A 20,866-nucleotide genomic window follows, 5' to 3' on the forward strand; every position below is an offset into this window, starting at 1 on the left:
AGAGTGTTCTTTTTTTGGCATATATACATATGTATATGTATATATAAAGATGGCAAAAATCCAAGGAGCAAGACATTTTCCTTCTCCAGTGGCTTTCCACTTCTCTCCTTCTGTAAGGTTGTAACACTCCTAAATTACTCATCGACTTTTAAAACAAAGAGTCAGATATGGGACTTGTGCCAAACTCCTCACAATTTATTAGTTTGCTTTCTTCCCAGTATATTTACCTTGTCTTGGTGAAAAACAGGCTTGTGGGTGTCAGAATATGTGCAACATTATGCACTATAAACAATCAACTTTTTGACAAATTCAGGGTAATTTTTTAATTATTTTTTAGAATAAAAGGAAGACTCAATAAGCTGTAGGTTTTGATTTTTTTTTTTTCCTGGCCTGGTTTCAATAGGTAAAGGGTGTGGTGCTCTCACTTGAAGTTTCCAATGAGTGTGTCCAGTTCTCTCTGGGATCATAAACTGAAAGTTAAAACTGGATTTATTTGTACTTAGGAGTATAAATTTTGTATCTAAGCTGCTTGTATTTGCTGTCTTTTTTTCCTAAATCTTCACCCAAACCCTTAAAAAAGTCCAGTTTATCCATCATTTTAAATCTCTTGTTCTTGAATTCCTTTATTTTTATTAGTGAGCCCTTACTCAATAATTCTTCCTCTCTAGGGGTTTTTAGGGGGTTTTCTAAATTATAATAAAAATTTCCTAGAAAAGTAACAAAAACAATCTCTGTGGGATCTTAAAGGATTTTTTTGGTACAGTAAAAATTTATTTACAATTTGAATTTTGAAAGCTAATACATAAACTGTGATAGTTCTCTTTGAAATTTGCACTTGAGTTCCCTTGCTTTTAAACAGATAAGTTTTTTCTTATAGTTACAGAATGCTTGAATTCCAAATTTTTTCTAAATAGAATTTTGTATGCAGCCCTCTCTGTGCAAACCCAAATTCTACATGTTTATTAAGAAAAGTAGATATCACGCAACCAGCTCATAAATTAACCTACAATGACAAAAAACCTCAAACCCCAATCTTTTGTGTCTTATTAACAACACAGAATTTTTGATGAGGAGGTACTGGGAGAGGCATCAATAATTTATAAAAGCTATTTTTAAATCAATGAGAAGTGGTAATAATCAGTGAAGAGCACAAAGCTGATATTGATAATTCAGAAAACCTCATCTACATGAGAGAATCAAACAGCAGCACAGTCACAGAAGGAGGACACGATAAAGTGTTCATATGAATGCAATATAACATTAATTATTCATTTTGGAAGCAAAGTAGTGCTGGGAGACTCTGCAAGTACCATTGAATCTTTTAAAAACTATTAAAATTAATGAGTACTATTGAGTCTTCCTGCTCTTCAGTCATCACACTCAGCCTGGCATTGTCACAGATAGAAATTTCTGATGGCTTTCCTCTACAGAAAAACTCCTTCCCAAAGAAGTACATTCTCATTCCCACTTAACATCCAATGAAAATTCATGTTTCGCTGTGGTTTTATCCCTTTGTCTACAGGTAGCAAATGGCAGCTGCCTTTCTCTGAATTTTGTGTTTTCTAGCAATTAATTAGAGAAATTAATTAATAAAAACGTCCTTAAATATTCAAAGTTTAAAAGGTAGCTTAGAATGGTTTCTGAGCTGTATTTTGGAAGCACAGGGCCTCTCTCCCTGACCATGCTCTCTAAGAACTCTCTGTTCCAGGTCAAACGGGAGCTTTTTTCCATTCCTTCAGCATCAATTCCTCCACTGCAACAGCAGTTTCTGAGCCTGCCTTCTCTTTTTAAAGAGAGGCAGCTCCAGCTGAATTTTGTCCTGAATCCTGATGGCCTGACTTAGACACGTTCTAGGAACAGCTAGGAGAGTGAAGCCTTTGGAGGAGCAATCTCTGGGCTCTGTGGTTCGTCTTTAGACACAATGGGCTGTGCAGAAGAAGTTTCCCAGCAGCTGAGCGTAAAAGAAGTTCTCCTCCCTGTCAAACCAATGTAGTTTGGAGCCTGTAAATTTTGACTTAAACTCTGACTGGCCCCAGGTATCATCACACTAAAGTCCATTTGTAAAGGGCAGTTTTAGGAGCTTTCTTTATTTACAGTTTGAATTTTGAAAGCTAATACATAAACAGTGGTAGTTCTCTTTGAAATTTGCACTTGAGTTCCCTTGCTTTTAAACAGGTACATCTTTTCTTACAGTTACAGAATGCTTGAATTCCAAGTTTTGTCTAAATAGAACTTCATATGCAGCCCTCTCTGTGCAAACCCAAATTCCACATGTTTATTAATTTCAAAAGAACAATTAAGGTGTTCATATATTTAAATAAAATATACATCACACTACCTTTTCACTTGAGATGGGTATGAAAAATCAACTTTTTCATATAGACAATAGATATATCCTGAAGTTTTCTAGAAGCTTACTAGTTCGTCACAAAATCATGTAGAAACTGAGCAAAATGAAAACGTTAAATTATTTTTTCTTTCCCTGTTGTGACAAGATACATAAACTGTCATTCCATTATATACAGATTTTTTTCCTGCAAGGGAAAAGAAATTGACTGTTTCTCTTACTACTGCTGATGTAATTTACTCAGTGTCTTATTTGTGATTGCAGGAAGACTCTGAAATATTGTGGTAAACTGAACATACATGGGCTGATTCTCTGCTTTCATAATTTATATTTTTCTTACTATTTTATTTTTCATATATAAAATGTGCATCAATGGCAAATCACCAATCTCCTTCCTAGTGTTCCTACAACAAGGAGTAAGGCAAAAAAAAAAATCCATGAGAAACTACCAGTGTTCAAAGAGAGCTCTAAGCAACTTGTGGGGCCCATGCTGGTTTTGGAAACACCTCTGATTTTTGTTTTCATAGCCTAATTTTGTCTAAAAATTATTTTATATTATAATGCAAAGATAAATTTTAAATGGGCAAAATATGCTGAGTAGGGAGCAAAGCAGCACTGCTTGGTTTCCTGTTGTGCAGTTACTTCCATTCATCAGAACTGAACAATCAGTCTAGACAGAACTCCATTTAATTTTAGAATATTACTGGTTTTCTGCTTGGGCCAGAGTATTCACACTGAATTTTGGGACACACTTGTCACATTTGAAGAGAACCTGGCCAATCTATTGTTTTAGGTGGTGATAGCAGGAATCCTGAGTGGTCTTGATTTACAGCTGCATGAAATTTTGGCAGTCTTAGCTACACTTTGCTGCAAGTCATGGGATTTATTCAAGCCAGAACTCAAATTCAAATGCAGAACTTATGAATTTTTATGAAAACAAACTGAGAAAACATCAGAGAAGATCCCAGTGCGTTGGGATGGCATGTCAGAGACAGCAAGCCTCATTATTCATTTCCTCTTTTCTCCTCTTCGTTCCACACTCAGTACAAACACATCAGGACACAGCTGCAATAAATCTTCTCAAGTCTGCATAATGAAGAGAGTTGATTCAAACTTTTATGTTGGTTGAGATAGCCATGAAGCTGATTTAAAAACCCAAATAATTTACTAAAAAAATTGCTATTTCCAGATCCTATATATTTTCCTTTCCCATCTCATTTTTCTTTTTTATCCCTTCTTCTCTTTTCTTTGTCACTATGAAGTAACAGAAGGAAAAAAGAAAAGATGAAGATACTCAATCTAGAAAATCTAAAGTTTTTTTTTTCAACTGTTTCAGTTAGCTTGAACTTTCAATTGTCAAATAATTGTCAAATGTCTTGAAGGGTGGCAAATATAAGGGAATAGAACTTCCACAATAAGGATATTTTGAAATGGACAACAAGAAAGAATTTATACTGAGCCTACAGCAGGATGGAGGCATGGGGACAGAAAGTTTGAGCTAAATAAAAGAGAATGAAATACAGGTTTCCAAGTCATAATAGAACTGTTCCCCTGTTTCACAAAATTTGTGGATAGATGGCCATAAAGAATAGAGCAACTTGAAATACAGGAGTTGAAAATATGAGCATTTTTCAATGTTTTTCTTGGTGGCAGTTAGAAAAGGTGTTAAATTTACTGACATTGAGCGGATTTCTCTTCTCAACAGCTTTCTTTGGTTTCTGGGTGTTGAAATAAAATGGCATGAGGGTAAGATTAGGGTAGGTCAGAGAACTTTGTTTTGTTTTTGCAGGCTTTCAACCAGGGGATTTGTGAGTCTCAGCTTCTTTGGAGAGGTGTATGGATGGCCCACACAGTGACACCTGCTCCTGTGGGAACCAGCCCTGGGTGTAAGGCCAATCTCAGCTAGGAGGGCACTTTCCATGAGATGAAATGATTCATTGAGGCTGATAGCCCTCTGATACCACAGCCCAGGCCTGATGGCCCTGGTTTTCCAGCAGTTCCAGCTGAAATCCTGCCCTACAAAGCCCCCGAGGCCTCCTGCTCTGAACACCATTTTCAGAGCACATTTTGCAGCCAGCAGGTCTTTGTCCCAGGGAGAACTGCCAGTCCAAACACTCCCACACCTTTGCTGACCAGGAGGACGCCTTCCCAAGTGCTCTGAAAAGAAGTTCTTATGGAGAGGGAGTGCTCTGGGCAGTTTTACAGGGCTCTGCTGGGAATCCCTGCTCAGTACCTGGCTGGGAGCTGACACCTGAACTGGCCAGAGTGCACACAAATCACTTTGCTGGTGAACTGGGAGCCTGAAGTAATAAAATAAATCAGTCCAGAAGTGAAAAGCTGAACTATCTCAGGAATGACACAAGCCTTGTGCTTCCCAGTGTGCACTATAAAGAACATTCTCATCTCTCTATCTGTGAGTGGCCTTTTCAGACACCAGCAGGCCAAGGTGTGCAGAAGATGAACATCAAAGCATCAGTGGAATGCTATAAGGAGCTGGTTACTTTTTGGGTGGAATTATACATGTGAAAAACTCACGTGGCCACAGATTTGTCATGAGAAGCAGCACGTGGTTAAGGCTGAAATAGATTCTTTCCCACAGTCTTACAACTGAAGTTAATCACTTGGCTTTCACTGATCTCCTCATCTCTATGATAGCTGTGTGTAGTTAGAGAGTAATTATAACAAAAGCTGTGGTAGTGTTCTTGGTATTACAACAGAGATGATGATAAAAATCTGATTTTAATTAAAAAAAATGCACATACCTGCTTAGCAACAGGAAATAAATCCTAGATCTTCCATTTTTATCCAGCTACTTATACAATCAGTATCTATGGTGGTCATATCCCTGGTACTTGGATGTTATGATGACAGCTATATCAGCATAGGATGAGGTTGTAGAAGGAAATCAGAATCAAGGCTCTAATATCTTTACTATTCAGCTATTTGATCAGTGCAGGCAAATAGAAAATATATTCCCTTGGTCTTAACCCAAAACTGGGAAAATTGCTCAGGTACATCCACTGGCACTTTATAACTTGAACCTTCACAAGTGCTCCTTTCATTATTGTTTTCTTCCATGCAATTTTTTTCATCCCTTCCCATGTGAAGAGTCTACCCACATAAGGTGTAATAATTATGATGACACTAAAAGTTAATTGGTAAAATTGATGAAAAGATAAATTTTTTGCAAATTTTTCCAGTATGTATTCAAAGCTTGGATGAGAAGGCATAATAAAATGTTGACAGAGATCTACCTGTTCTAGGACTCACAGCAAGGTTTTTATTCAAACTTGCTTTAATTTATGGGAAAGGGTGGGAGAGCAGGAAAAGGAAGAAAGCAGATTTGACACCTTGGGTCAATTTTGGTTTCTTCAGGGCTGGCCCAACAAAGCAATAAATGTTGACATTTTCAGTGGGGAAAAAATAGTCTTCTGTGTAAGTGGAAGACAAGTGGGAGGAAATGAAAGCTTAAAAGAAAAAAAAAAGTACTTGGAATACTCTCATGGGACTGAAGGAATTGAAAGAAGCCATTCAGGTGGCTAAAGATGTGGACTTAGAGGAGCTCCCTTCTGTTTGTGAACTCTTACCTGCTAAAGAAAACAAAATAAAAATTAATATTGAACAAAAATTTGGGTTGCCACATAATAGGCATGTCCACAAACAATGTCAGCTTTTACAGACCAAAAAGAGTATGAAGTATAAGGAAGCTACACATCTGTGGGAAACAACAGAACATTTGAGGGGGATGAGCCTGTTCAGCCCTAAAACAGAAGAACACCCATTTAATTTTCAGAAATATTTTTGGTTTATAAAATTGCATTCGTACCCTGTTTTGGCTAGATTTCCAGTGTCATCCTTTATATTGAATATTCTATTTCAAAACACATCAGTAGCAAATAGGACACAGCCATTTTTGTCTCTAGGAGTTTCTCCCTAGCAGCAGCCTCAGTTAGGGCTCCTCAGACCTGCTCTGTCATCCTCTCTCCACACCACTGAAATGGCACTGCTGGTTCCATGCCACCACTCAGCTGAAATCTTCACTCAGGAAGCTCTTGCAGCTAACAGAGGTTCAAGCAGGTGCTTGCATCTCTCATTTACTTGTTAATTAAATATGAGATGACAGCAATAACCTGACAGAACATGGCATTAAGCACTCCCCCACCTCCTGAGAAGAATAACAGGGCTGAAGTTATGTGAGAAATATCAGGCTCCAGAGGCCAATTGTAAGATCTGTTCCTACAAAATACTGATTTCCATTACAATTTTTTTTAATATATATATTTAGTGTACTGCTGGAATGCACAGGATCAGATGAGATCTGGGGTGAAGAGATGAGAGTTTTGAAGCTAAATCTGACTTTTAGAACTGGTGGTTGTTGATGTCAGGAGAGGCCTCCTCGTGCTGTGCTGCATTTCATGACTCAGCCATCATTTGTAATTTCAATATTTAGCTATTTGTGTCCATCCAGCCTTCCTCTGAACTCCATTCTGGAATTGCCCTGTTCTTTAGGGAAAGGAACTGAGGAGCTACCAGGCATCCCAGTCACTGGTTCTCCAAAGTACAGGAGTTAAATTCCACCACCTGAGATTGGATGGCTTGAGTCAACCTTGTCTTCAGTCAGCAGAAGAATGTCACTGATTTTAACATTCACTGGAACTGTTCCTTCTCCCACAGTTTGGGCTTTGAAACAAATAAATGCAGTTGGAGCACTGGATTTACTTGAAGCTGTAAAATTGGCGTTAAATACATTTGAGGTTAACCATCTGTTAATGACATTAAATGAAAGATTGAGCAAGTCAAATAAATGTAAGTGATAGCTCTTGGAAGCCTTTCACCTGCCTGTAACCATGACAAGAAAGTGAAAATTCTCAAGACCAGTTTTGGTTCCTGCATATGAATTAGTTGGCTTTAACTGAAATCCTTCACAACTTGATTTTAGCATAGCTCCCTGCTTTTACCTTGAGTTTATTAAATTTTTATGTCTCCCATATTCTATGCATTTAGTTTTCCAGTAAATGGCCACAGTGCAGCGGTTTCCCAGCAGTGAGGTAATACTACAGAAATAGTCCAAGCTGAGTATGCTTCGAAGTGTTACATTTTTGCCTTTGTTTCTTGCTTTTTTTTTTTCCTTATTCCTGCAGAAAATGGTTCCAGACTGTTTAAAGATTTTATAACAGGAAATGTATACAGAGCTTTGCTGTTTATAAACAGCACTAACTGTGCCACTGATCCAGTGCCTTACTCACTGGGTGCAAACCACCCTGCCGATTTTTAATATAATCAGCCTGTCTAAGATTTGTTTTTCTAGTCTTCATTTTAAGTGAAGGCCTAGATAAAAGCTAATTGTTTGAAACTCCCTTATAAGACAAAAGCCAGTGCACTGGCTTTCTGAACAAAAAATGAATCCACTGAGCCACTCAAGGCTTTCAGTTTATTTGCAAAGTGGCAGGAAAACACTTGTGGTGATGCTGAGTGCAGGACTCTGGATAAGTTAAGCTGGAGGAATAACACATTTTTACCTTTTTTTTTTTTCACTTTATGTTGGACTCTGACTACAGGACAGCAGTTATCAGCTCTATATATGAATAAAATTGAATTATCTCATTATTTTAAGGAGAAATGAGATTCGCTGCCTGTGTTCATCCATGACCTCTCTTTCTCTAAGAGCCACCTGGCTTCTCTATCTCTTTTTCCTTTTGCAAGGGATTCAGCAAATAGTTAATTTATTTCTGGTATAACATTGTAAACTGAGTGCTGTTTATTGTCCCGTTCGCTGGGATGGGCAGGGACAGTCCCACCTAATGCCAAGAAAATGCCTTCTTTGGCTCCAGGCTTTATTGGGAGCCATTCTGGAGCCAAGGACATTTTGAGGCCTAGATCCAAGTCTGTATGGAGATGGCAGTGCATAATATTTTGTGAAAGATGGAAACTTAACAGTTGAATTCATTTAATAATTATTTAGTGCATACACCTTGTCAATGTATTAGGCCTCATTTTCATTTTAAAATTACCCCAACAGAAGACAGAGGCAAGCATTGGAAAAATTGCAACTGACCTTAAATTCAATTCCTGAAAAAAAATATTTGTGATGCCAGTTACCAGCTTGTGCCCTTTTAATTGTAATTCTGCTTTGCCCAGGCCTTCTCTCATTTTCCAAATGTGTTTGCATCCAAAAAAAATGCCAGATTTCACCAAAATAAAAGAAGTAAAGGATCTCTTTGCTGACTATGCTGGTAATGATACATCATGCTGTAAAACAGCTTTCCTGTAGTTTTGGGGTTTTTTAAATTTTGTCTTGAAATAATGTATTTAGAATAGAAGTGGACTTGTTTAGTTTACATATATATATATATATATATATATATATATATATGTTTGTTGTTAATGGGGATACCAAATATATGTAATAAGAAAAAGAGCTGACATACAAATCTCAGTATTAGGTGAGTCTCTTCATGATAAGCAAAAGGATTTTAATAATTGCTTTTCTCCAGTGCCATGTTGTCTGTATTATTGTGAGTTTAAATTTAGGGTATATTTTGAGCACTGTGCCATGAAATGGGATGAAAATCTGTCTGTGTTTCTCCCTGGGAGTCAAACAGCCTTGGTTTTGGTGTGAATAATACAAAGCAGAAGTAACGAAAAGGACTTCTGGATTGAGCTTATTTGCTAAACTTCCTTATTTGTGACTGACAATAATTCAGATCTGGAAATCTGATCCTGATTCACCCATCTGGTTTTTTATTTTAGAAATATAGGTCAGTACAGTTGTAACACAGTGAATCATGCAAGTATTTTTATCTGCAAGAATAAACCATATATACATTACATTTTATTCCCAGGGCTCCTTTCCTGCTTTCTGGGGTTTTTGGAAGGGAATGTTGTGGTTTTGCATTCCTGTGTTTGAATCTTGTAATCTCCCAACCTGGATTTTTCTGCAAGTATTCCAGTAGATTTTGTATTCCTGTTGATCAGGTGCACCTGGAAGTGCATCCACTCACCATGCAGGAGTGACCCTGAAGGAGAGAAAAACATCCATTACAAAAAAAACAACCATTACAAAATCTTAAAATATTTCCCGTCTGTCTTTGAGATAAACACCACACATATTCCAAAAATCTGTTGATGGAATGAAAGTAATGCCACCTCATGCTGAACTCTACTCTCTTTTTCATTGTATATTTAATTTATCTTAGGGAGTTTCTTACAATTTCAGCAACATTATGTCCCTTTCTGAGGTATCTGCCCTAAAGGCTGGTTGAAAACCTCACTGTAGAAGGGACACCACTGGTGTGAAGCCAATGTTAACCCAGCAGAACAAGTTGTGGTTTTAATCTTCTGTTTGCATTTCCTTTCCCTTCCCTTTCTGGCTGGAAAGAAAATTAATACAGTAGGTCATGCTCAGTCTACTTTATTTCCTTTTGTGCCCAATGAGGTTGGAATAGTACTTTTTACTATCCAAATCAATATGTTCCAAAATAACCTTTTTTAAATTTGGATTTTCCTATTATGTGCATGGTATATATAGGGTCATAGGAAATGGTGCATTTTTTTCTTATATATTAAGATGAAAAATTGTATAAATATTCGAAGAGGATTTTCAGTTCAGCTCCCTTCATCTTAAATTGGTTTGTACAATTTTTCTTTTTCAGTTGAAAGCAAAATTTGAAGAAAAAGAAAAGTTTTGGATTATAAGAACTCACAAACAATTTAACTTGTAATTTGGTTCTTTTCTGCAGAGTATACTAATTACTTGCTTAATTAGTACAGAAACAGTATATGTGTTTCATGACATTTAGAGAGCACATCTAGAAGTTCATTTTAACCTTGTTACTGTTTGGAGTTTACTAGGGCAGGCAGAATCTTTGTTCTCAGAACAAGCAACTCAACTCTACCTTTAGGACACAATAAAAATATCTTTATCCTCAGCTCCAAAAGTTACCTCCCTGTGAATGGGAGCATTTCTTAGTCCAGTGTTGGTGATGAGCAGGAACCACAAAAGGAAGAGACAAATCTCCAGCAAATCCACAGGACACCCTCTCATGCAAACAGCAGCAACCACAATTAGAAGGGTAAATAACACACATTAGAGAGTGCATAGCAGTGTGATTTCAACACCCATCTCTGTGTTTAATATTTTGCTGTGACATATGTTCCAGTTTCTAAACAACAAGAACACATTCTAGTGCCATATAAAAAAAGGTGGAGTGGGTTCTCCACTACGAAGCTGCCAGATAAAAGCAATTATAATAAATCACCTGAGGAAAAAAAAATCCTGGAGTGAACTCCTGGCCCTGGTCTCAGCCAGTGGCAGGGCTCCCATTGACGTCAGCAGAGATATTTTACCTCTGGTTTTGGCCTGCCTGATGGGAGGAGCATCCCCAGATGCAGCTTTCATTTGTCATCTCAGATGTCCCTTAAAAGCTCTGCAGTGAGTGCTGGGTTCTGTGTGACTCGTTCCACAGAAGCTCCCTTGTGGATATGGGGCACTGCAAGCTCTCCTCCTGCCCAGCAATTTCTTTGCTCCACGTTTTCTAGAACAAATACCTGCCTCCAAATTATTTTGTTCACATTCCAGCCCTTTTGCCAAACTCCTGGTTTGTCTGGGATTTGTGGGAGTAGGAGTCCTGAAGGATCTGGGAGCTGCTGCCTCCCACTCCAAGCTCCTGCTCACCTTGCTGAGCTCAGGCACCCATTGCCTGTTCAGGCACACAATGCTCTTCTCTTCCCACATTTCTGGAAGCACAGGGAGCCTGAAAAAGCAGGCAACTGCCAGCCACAAAAGCAGGTTTTTTAAAGAGATGTCAAGGCAGTTTATGTAGAAGATTTTGGGAAGATCTTTTGCATGTTTCCTGTTTACTAATCCCTCCCTTTTATCCCTTTTGATTCTCAAACTTCTCATTTATAGACCTTCTTTTATGAGCTCCATTTTTGTTGCTACTTATTGCATAATTTTGTATTTATCTTTATGTCTTTAATATAGTTATTTAGTTTTTCCTTTTTTTTTTTGGTTTCTGGTTGACCTCTCTCAGCCTAGTGACATATTCAAAGCCCAGGAAAGCTTCAAATAAGGAAACTGAATGGAATAAGTCAGAAATAAAACATTTCTGTTTTCTTTTGATGTCCAGCTCCTTTAACCTGTCAACATTAAGAAGAGGAATTTTTTTTCTAAAAAGCAGAAATAATTCTTTTTATAGCTACAAGCAAAAATAAAATATTTCCTTACGGAAGTAGGATTATGCACATTGGGACAATGCCTGATTTTAATAAGGACTTCAAAAGGCAATGCGATTATTTTAAATTATGATTTATGCCTTTGATGTCAAAATGAAAGACAATTACATTTTATTTGGCAAAAGCAAACTTTGCAAAGATTTATTTATACTTTTATTTTATGCCTGTGATAATGCTGTGTTTCTTCACTGAACTGTTCTGGCATGTGGAGGATTTATTCACACTCTGAGTTGATCTGTTTGGTTCTCATCAATTTAATCATTACATATTACAAGTTGTTATATTGTGGTGTCTTTTACAGAAAACAGTGAAGCCCCACAGAATTATTTTGTTAGTCCAGTGAGCTCACTTAGCTTGCTTCTCCTCCATCACTAATTCCTGTTAGTTTTGACAATGTTAATGCCCTGATTTTTAAATTAAAGTGTTGAAAGATGAAACCCCTGGACCAACATGTTGCTAAGAACATCACTTAGTTGGAAGAAGGGAGGACACATTTTGTATTACCCAGCTCTTGAACCGGGGCTCCATTATGCATGCAAATTTCCCACACAGGCAATGAATGACCCAGAAGAACGAGGTCAAAACACAGCATTGCTTTAATCAAAAGTGTTTGCTAAATAAGGATCAAAACATACCAAAAATATTTTAAGGGGAAAAAAACACCAACAAGCAAACAACAAGCAAACCACTGGAAGTTTTGTAACAGAAAAAATCTTTTCCTACTTTCCTTCTAGTTTATTTTCAAATGATAACTTCACCTTCAGCACTTTCATGTTTTGGCAGCCACAGCTCAAAGGGAATCTCCTTCCAAAGGATTCCCATTTCAGGACTGAACATAAAACATGGATTTTTAGGAGGAAGGCAAGGATGACAGAGTTAATGTAGATCCCTTGGGACAGATTAGAGTTAAACAACCCTGAATGGTTGGTTTTTATAAATATATATATATAGATATAAATATATATACATCTTTATCTCAATATTTCAGTCTCTGACAACTTCACCCCTCTCATCTTTGGAGTCTCACAATATGTAGAGAATTTGAAGCTAATTTTGTTTTATTTTATTAGGAAATTGGTTTTGTTGTTGTTGTTGTTGTTGTTTCTTTGTTTGTTCTTTTTTTGCAGAAAATAATTCAAATCAGTAAATGTGCTTCCATTGGTTTGTATCCAGGTTATCTAAGCTTCAAATCCATGTCTATGAGCATAAAACATAAGCATAGTGTTATTGTTTAAATTGTGTTATTTTATTCAGTTAAAAAAATACTTCTAGGAAAAACTTAACATAAAAAACTGTATTCCTGTACACCAGGAAAATAGCTGGCATGGAGAAAATTATTGCAGGCTGACATTTCAAGAATTTGTGTGAGTTCATAAAAAAAAAAAAAAAAACGATTTTTATGAAGATGCCAGATTGTCAAAAAAAGAAGCAATTACACTCAAATACTGTTCTGTCAGCATTTCCATTTTGTCTTTCTGGGTTTTGTAGGTCATATATAAAGGCTCACTCACCACTAAACTGAGCTTAGGCTCTTTATCACACATAATGAAAAGGAAGTGTCTCTGGTTCAGACACTTTTAAGGCATCCTACCCTAAACACCACTTCAGGTTCAAATGAATCCCAAGGGGATTCATTCTGTTCTGTGGATTTGCAAAACAAGAGTTTACTTATATTTAATGTTTTAGGAGAGATAAATCTCTTATACTGTCAGTCCAGACCCAAATACATCCAGGACTGAAGAATTTTGTTCAAGGGCTTTTCTAAAGCATTAGACAAACTGAGTTTTGGATCTGCTTCTTCCCTTGGGATTAATTTTCTGATTTAGATTCTGAGGGGCTGTCCCTTGACCAGTGTTCCAACTGATTACTGGCAGCTAAGGGGTTGACAGAGATGGGTCTTTTTTATTGGACTTGCGAGCATTTCTGTTTGGAAAATGTGGCATGCTGCCAAAATGGATTTTACTCTCTCTCAGAATATTTGTTGAGTATAATCTGCCAAACAGGTAAATCTGGAGAATTCAAATCTTCCAGGAATGGAAACATTTTTTTTGGTATGACACCTACCTAGACGTTTGAACTTGGTGGCTTCTTCTTGTGTGACACAGACACCAGAACTTAGTACTTCCAGAATTCCAGTAAAGGCAGGAGCTTTGGAGCTCCAGACAGGGAGGCTCATCACCTGCAAACTTGGGAATGTTGTGCAAATACCAACCTCTGAGTAGGTTCCTCAGTGTTGGTCTCCAAACAACGAAGTCTTCTGAGCTCACAGGGAAATTCTCATCCTCCTCCTGGTGACTCAAATCCAAACTCTAGAGAAAGTGTGTTCTTCTTTATCCTAAAAGTTCCCAAAGTCTTTTCCAAGACCATCTCTCATTTCTACAAAATAAGAGGAAAATTACCTATATTCAGTAGTACTGGATAAGGCTGCAAAAAATGGAATTGAAGCTCATGGAAATATCTGTGCTGGCAATTCCAGTAAGTCTGTGCAGTATTATTAGGATAGTGGTAATGCTTAATTTTTGGAAAAAGGTAATTTTAAAAAAGAAATACTTACGTTAAACAGTTTTTCCACCTTCAGTGAGGTTTAATATTCTAAGATAATGAAAGTTCATTTAAAATAATCTCTAAAGCAGATTGGTCATGTTATATATTAACCACATCATACAGCTCCTCTGACAGTGACACGGTAGCTTCAGTTTTGCACTCATGTAAACTTAAATCTGGATGATGATGATGATGATGATGATGATTATTAATTTTATTATTATATGCATTGAAAAAGTCTCTACTCTACAGCATTAGAGAAAAAGCACAAGGACTGGGCATTTTTGCCACTACACTTCTGGTATCTTTTGCAAGTAAAACAGGCACTTTTTCACATTTAGATATTACCTTTATCTCTAGTGTCTAAATTTCTATGGCCAGCAGATCTCAAATGTGAAAAAAAAAAAAATCTGTTTCCTCGTGTGTCATGTAGACAAAAAAACCAGCACATTCTTAGAATCACAGTTTTTGTCCCAAAGGCAGCAAACGCCTGCGACACCTCCTTCCAGTGCAGTTGCCAGCTGGGCCCTGCAGAGCCAGGGAAGATGGGATTGACAGAGCCCCAGCTATTTTCTGCACACAGCAGTTTGGTCCTTTAGAACCTGAGTTATGGACAGCAGTTCTTTCTCCTGGAAAATCTCTCAGGGAATGGGAATGTGTTCCAACAGCAACAGGGGTGTGAATTTATGTGGGGGATAACAGGACCGAGAAGGATTCCTTTAGGTTTTATTATCAGAAGTGTCCGTGGGGAGGGAACCACCTCATCAGAATGCTGCTGAATCTTGGCACGGGAGTGGGAAGTTCCATTCTTTATCCTCTTCTGGATGCCACGTTTCTGATGTGTCTCCTCTCTCCTGTCACTGCTCAGTTCACGTTTAGCTCCTCCCAAACAGATCCAAAGCAGTGGCTTAGTGTGAGTAATACCTTACTCTGTAGTAGTATCCCACTAAAAGACACCAGCTAGGGAGGAAAAAATACGTAGGGAGATTAATGCCAGGGTTTGTCCAAGAAAATGTCTGAAGCACAGAGGAAGAATTAATGCAGCAATATTTCCATTAATATTGAGGTCAATGTGCCAATTCCACTGTCTACTCAGCATTTGCTCTCATTTTCTCCTAGACTTTACTTGCCCCAGCAAACTCTTCTAGAGTGCCAAACCAAGGATGGTTGCTGGTAATTTTCTCATCTGCTACTGTTCAGAGGCTGGAGGCCTTTGTACGGAATTATCCCCTCCTTTATTCTTCTTCCAGAGGTAGCCGAGAGTGTTGCCTATGCAAATCTGAGATAAAGCCGGGGACAGAAGAGCACAGTGCTCCAATTCCTGGTAGCAATGTAAGGGAGGAACTGAATAATTGGTTAAAAAGCAATTTGCTAGCTCCAGAATCATCAAAGAATTCTGACTGCAGTGGTGAGGAGAGCAACCAAGTCCATCTGGCTTTCAGAAGAGTGGAAAGTGTCCTTTTATGCCAAAGCTAGTCCATAAATGTCTGGCTCAGATCCCAACTTTGTTGGCTCATTATAAGCACTTTTATTTGACCTTTTTATTAATGTCAGTGTTGTTCCAAGCACACACATCTTAGATTCTCAAACAGCAAGAAAATTAAGAAAGATGGTTTTACAAAAATTAAATATACAGCAGGTATCACTGTGCTAAAGTCCTTGTCAGAAACCAGTGAGAAGAGAGGTCACTTTGTGTGTCATCTGTGGATTTTTTTTTACTTGGGTGCCAAACTGAAAATTAATAGATAAAAAAAAAAGGGTTGTGGCCTGTTGAAAGTATTATAAGAAATCCCAACATATGATGTAAATATAAAATCGTACTTTGGGATTATTTATGCCTGTATAATAGCTTGTTTAAACAGGAAGTTTTGTTGTTTCTGGTAGTGCTATATCTGTCTTATGGTCTCTTACTTGACAATAACAAACTTACTGTGTTTCTTGGAAATTATTGTACATAAGGTTCTATGTCATAAAAATAGGAAAATTAATTTAGTTTAAAAAATTGGACCTTTTGGGAAGTTTTTTATGTTCATGAAGAGAAATTGAGCTATAAATGTGAGTTTAGATGTATGTGGATGAGCAGATAAATTCATCTGAAATTTCTTGATATCTGTAGGAGCCAAAATGAAATTCTTTATGTAGTCATGGTTTAATCCCAGCCAGCAGCCCAGCCCCACACAGCCCCTCACTCACTGACCCGTCAGGAGGATCAGGGAGAGAATTGGAAGAGTAAAAGCTGGAAAACTCATGGGTCAAGACAAAGACAGTTCAATGGGGAAAGCAAAGACTGCACACAAGCAAAGCAAAACAAGGAATTAATTCAGTTTTTCCCATGGACAGGTGCTCAGCATCCCCAGGAGAGCAGGGATTCCCATCACACCTAACAGTGATATGAGAACACAAACCCCATCACTCCAAATGTCCCCTCTTCCTCCTTCTTCCCTACTCTTCATATCCTGAGCAGGACGTCACTGGGATATCCCTTTGGTCAGCTGGGGTCACCCGTCCTGGCTGTGTCCCCTGCCCCCCAACCTCCTCCCCAGAAGCAGGAAAAGCAAGAAAGACCTTGGCTCTGTGTGAGCCCTGCTCAGCAATAACAAAACCTTCTCTCTATGATCAGACCCCAAACACAGCCCCACATCAGCCACTGGGAAGAAAACTAAATCTGCCTCAGCTGAAACCAGCACAAGTGTGCATGGCTTAAAATAACATTGTGACATGCCGAGCTGCTGTCTGAGGTTTTTACTCTACTCCCCCGGGCGGGGGAGGAGGCTGCACCGGCCGAGCTGTGGCACAGCAACTGACAGCCGGGGGGCACTGCCCAGATGCGCCGGGGGCGTCCGGGCAGCGCCTCAGCAGGAGGCAGCAGTGATCAGCAAGAAGGCGAAGTAGAAAAGAGGGACCCGAATCAGGGCAAAGTCCAGAGTGCTTTAATGTCTCCAGGGAACGCCAGCCGAGTCGGGACCACGAGGCAGGGGTACAGCCGATTATAAAGGGACGGAACATAGAACATTTCAACCAATGAGAGAGAACTTGGGACGGAACAAACTCGTGACAAACATGCCGGCTTGCCAATAGGGAATGCGACAGGGAGGGACCCTTGTTCCCGATCCAGTCACCCACCGAGGAGGGGAGAACTTTCTGGAAATAGGGAAGGGGACAGTGGCTGATGGACAGGAACTCAGGGAGGGATTGACAGAGGGTAACCAGGGGAACAGGGGTGGAGACAAAAAACTGATACTCTCAAAAGGAGGGGTTGCCAGGGGAGGTGGGGGGGGAACCCTAGGACCGAACCATTATAACTTTAGGGGGGAAACGGAAGAAACCAAATGAACCCTGCACCACAACAGTGACACATAAAACATTCTATTTGTTTTATTTTTCATCTATACATCCAAGTCTAAAATACATGGGCAAGCAAGAACTGGACCTCCGGCTTGGAAATTTTTTTATTGCAGAACAGGGTGACTCAGGAATTTGCAGTGGATGGAGTTCAGATTTGGATTTATCCAAAGCTGGATCAAGCTGGTTGTGATTGCAGGGCACTGGTGGCTGCTGTGTGTGTTTGAGGGGCTGAGGGGCACACAGGCCTATGTGACAGGCCTGGGCGGGGAGATGGGAACACCAAACCACATACACTTAATGTAAAGTAACCTCACACAACCCGCTCCTGGCACTCTCAGCCCAAAGGCCAAACATAGAATGGGCACTGAGAGAGAGCTAAACTTTCCAGCCTGTGTAGTAGTGGTTTAAAACACACTTTTCAGCAGGGCGGGTAGTGAGAACGGGGCTTTATTGCCGCCGGCCCTGCTGTACAGAGCCTGTGGAAAAACTGAAGAGTGCATCTTCCAGCAGCGCCAGCCTGGTACTCCTTATAAACCCTTTCCCATTCCACCATTGTGCTTGGCTTCTGCTGGAAAATGTGAGTCAGCCCTATGGGCTTGCACCTCCACCATGGCTGACGGGTTCTCAGCTGAGCTCAGCTTTGCAATCCATTTCCCAGAGTTGGAGCTAAATGCTGCTGAAGATGAGGTGGCACTGTTCAGAGAAGGGATTAAATCAACACTGTTTTATTCAGTGTCTTTTAATTTATCTGCTCCATGCCCAGATAAAGGGGGTTGTCATGGTCTGAGGTCTGGAGAGAGGCCAGGCTGAAACAGGCCCAGGACAGCAACAAGAGCTGGTGACAGAAGCAAGGCCTGGCCAGGAGCAAGGACAGGGTCAGGTACAGAGACACTGCTGTATTAAGAGTACAGAAATTTGGCAGAAATAAATGCCCTTGCTTTCCACCTCAGATATCAAAGGGCTGGGTACATCTGGGCTGAATTTCTGATAATAACCCACTTGGTTATGGGTCACATGCAGTAAGGTCCCAGAAGCACCAACAGTGTGGGTTACACCCTATTTAGGTCTCATCCATGATCACAGTGTCACCAACACTGTGTTTTACCAACCCAACCCCGTAAGTCTGGTTGAATTCAGTAACTTTTGCCAGCAGATTCACCAAGAGTGCAACAGGTTTCAATTTCTTTAGATTTATTTTACATTTCTTGAAGCTAAACTTTCCAATTAAACTTCTCCATTTCTTGAATCTAAACTTTGAGTTTAGATTCTGTCAGATTGCCACTGATAACTGGACTAGTTCTATAAAATCCACTGTGTACAAGTGTTCCTGGGTACTCCAACAAGGTTTGGGGCACAAATCCTAACAAAAAGGTTTTCCTGACTTGTGGAGGAGACAGGATCGAGCCTGTTAAGTTGTCTGCAAGATGGTCAAATTATCATTCTCTATCACTGAGGATTTCAAATGCCAATTTGTGCTTTGGAGGGAAGTAGAAGTGAGACTGGAGTCAAATACTCTGTTGTTCATGTCATGGTGGTGGCAGCCATTTTGTATAAAGTGAGGGATGTCATAGTTACAAAGGGAGAGATGACAGACGATGTGGGACTGGTGTAGTGATGTAACAGAAACATGAGGCTTTAAAATGTCAGTCCACTTCTACCTGGCTGAGGCAGCAATTAGAGTCATCCAGCCTCCCCTGGCTAACCTCTCACCCTCAGATGTCACCATGCCCATGCATGTCATGGCCTATCCCACAGAAATCCCTTCACCACATCCCACATTGCTCCTCATGGCTTGAGGTCTCATTCCTACACATGGTCACCAACGTCACCCAGACTCACAGGGAAAGGCTGCTTCCAAACTGACTCTCAGCTCAGGAAACCAAAACCTGGAGGCAGTCAGGATCCTGTCAGAGCTGTGGGACTCATAGTGAAACAAACAACTTGGAGAACTCAAACAAGTTTTCTTCTGGCCTTTTGTGTTTCGTGGATGCAAATTGTTACAGGCAGTGAGATCATCTTAAAAGGCCTTTAACTTTTTCAGATGTTCCCAGAAGGGACCTCTGCTCCACAAACAACGCTGCTATACATGTCAGTTCAGGATGCAGAATGCTCAAAAGCAGTTGTAATTCCTCATTTTGGTTTGGTCCTGGCCAGCATAACCCATAGCATTTTGTGGTAAACAGCAACCTATGATTTACACCTTCGGTAACACAATTCTTGGGACATTTTAATGACGCAAATTCCCTTGGCCCAGAGGTTCTGGGATATATAATGCTCTGGTCAAAATCAGGATCCAAATGGGAAGAGCTTTGTTATGTAGTTCAGAACTCAGTGATCCAGATGGAGATAGTTAGGAAACAGCATTACTGAGAGTTTGGTCTGCATAATATATGCAGCTCAATGGCAACTTTTCAGGCAGACTGGCATAGATTTCCTCTTTCTTTTTTTCCCTGTAATTTAAGGGTCTCTGGCCCAACACAGAGGACACAGATTGGTCAATTATGCCTCCAGCAAAATTTCTGGTTTTCTATTGACCATGGCTTGTAACTTCGAAATTGATTTTTTTTTGTTTTTAACAGAAGTGTCTCCAAGGTTGCCAAAGACCACTGCAAATTAAGGCTGAAAGCCAGCTGACCTTATCTTCAGACACCAGCACCATGCTCTTTCTTCTTGGCCCCCTTGAACTCCCCATCTGAAGCTTTCCTTTCCTTCCCTTCCACAGATTTCAGACAGAAGATTCTCATTTCCTGAACAAACCCCATGAGAATAAGAAACTATTTAATTTAAATGTGTTACAGTGTTAGTTATGTCTAACATACAGAGCTGCTTCTTTTTTCTATCATTTTGCATTGGTTTTCACAAAAAAATACAAAGGAGACATTACACGACAAACAAGAAGTAATGAAAGAGTTACACAATATGGTAATGATAGTTAAGCCTCAAAGTACACAAAGTTTAATTTGGCTTGGATTAGCACCCCAAAGCTCTGGTCCCTATTAAAATCTGCATTTTAGACAAGAAATTGGACCATGTATCTTTCAATAATAGAGTGTCTGGTTAGAATTACAGCCTGTCCTGGTTCTTGTCACACTGAAAATGTCACAGGATTAGTTTTCCACATGGAGAATTCCTCTTTCCAGCCCCAGTGTGATCTGTGTGGGATAACAGGATGCTGACTGAGGTTACATGGCAGTGGCTGTGTGTGCACGAGTCAGGCAGTGTACAGCCCGTGAGCAAATGGGAATGGACAACTGAAAAGTAAATAAAATGCCATGAATTTGTGTCATTGCACACCCTGAGAGGAGAGTTCATCTCATCATTTCAGGGCAAAGGTGGGTCCAGCAGAGGGAAAACTGATGAAATCTCAAGTTTAGGATTCCATTAACCCTAATTTAA

The 20,866-nt window shown here is 39.5% G+C and overlaps 2 long non-coding RNA genes across 2 annotated transcripts in view; one reads left to right on the forward strand and one right to left on the reverse strand.

Moving 5' to 3' along the window:
• LOC135295070 (uncharacterized) overlaps positions 1–20,866 on the forward strand; it is a 129,548-nt gene that overhangs the window by 19,380 nt on the left and 89,302 nt on the right. The window lies entirely within an intron of this gene.
• Positions 1,387–17,395, reverse strand: LOC135295069 (uncharacterized). Its single transcript, XR_010357136.1, has 4 exons — positions 14,886–17,395; positions 13,794–13,957; positions 9,177–9,363; positions 1,387–7,072 (listed from the first exon to the last, which is right to left on the reverse strand). It is a non-coding gene; the product is annotated as an uncharacterized LOC135295069 (long non-coding RNA).

Source organism: Passer domesticus, chromosome 2 (assembly GCF_036417665.1).
Source record: "Passer domesticus isolate bPasDom1 chromosome 2, bPasDom1.hap1, whole genome shotgun sequence".
Lineage (NCBI taxonomy): Eukaryota > Metazoa > Chordata > Aves > Passeriformes > Passeridae > Passer > Passer domesticus.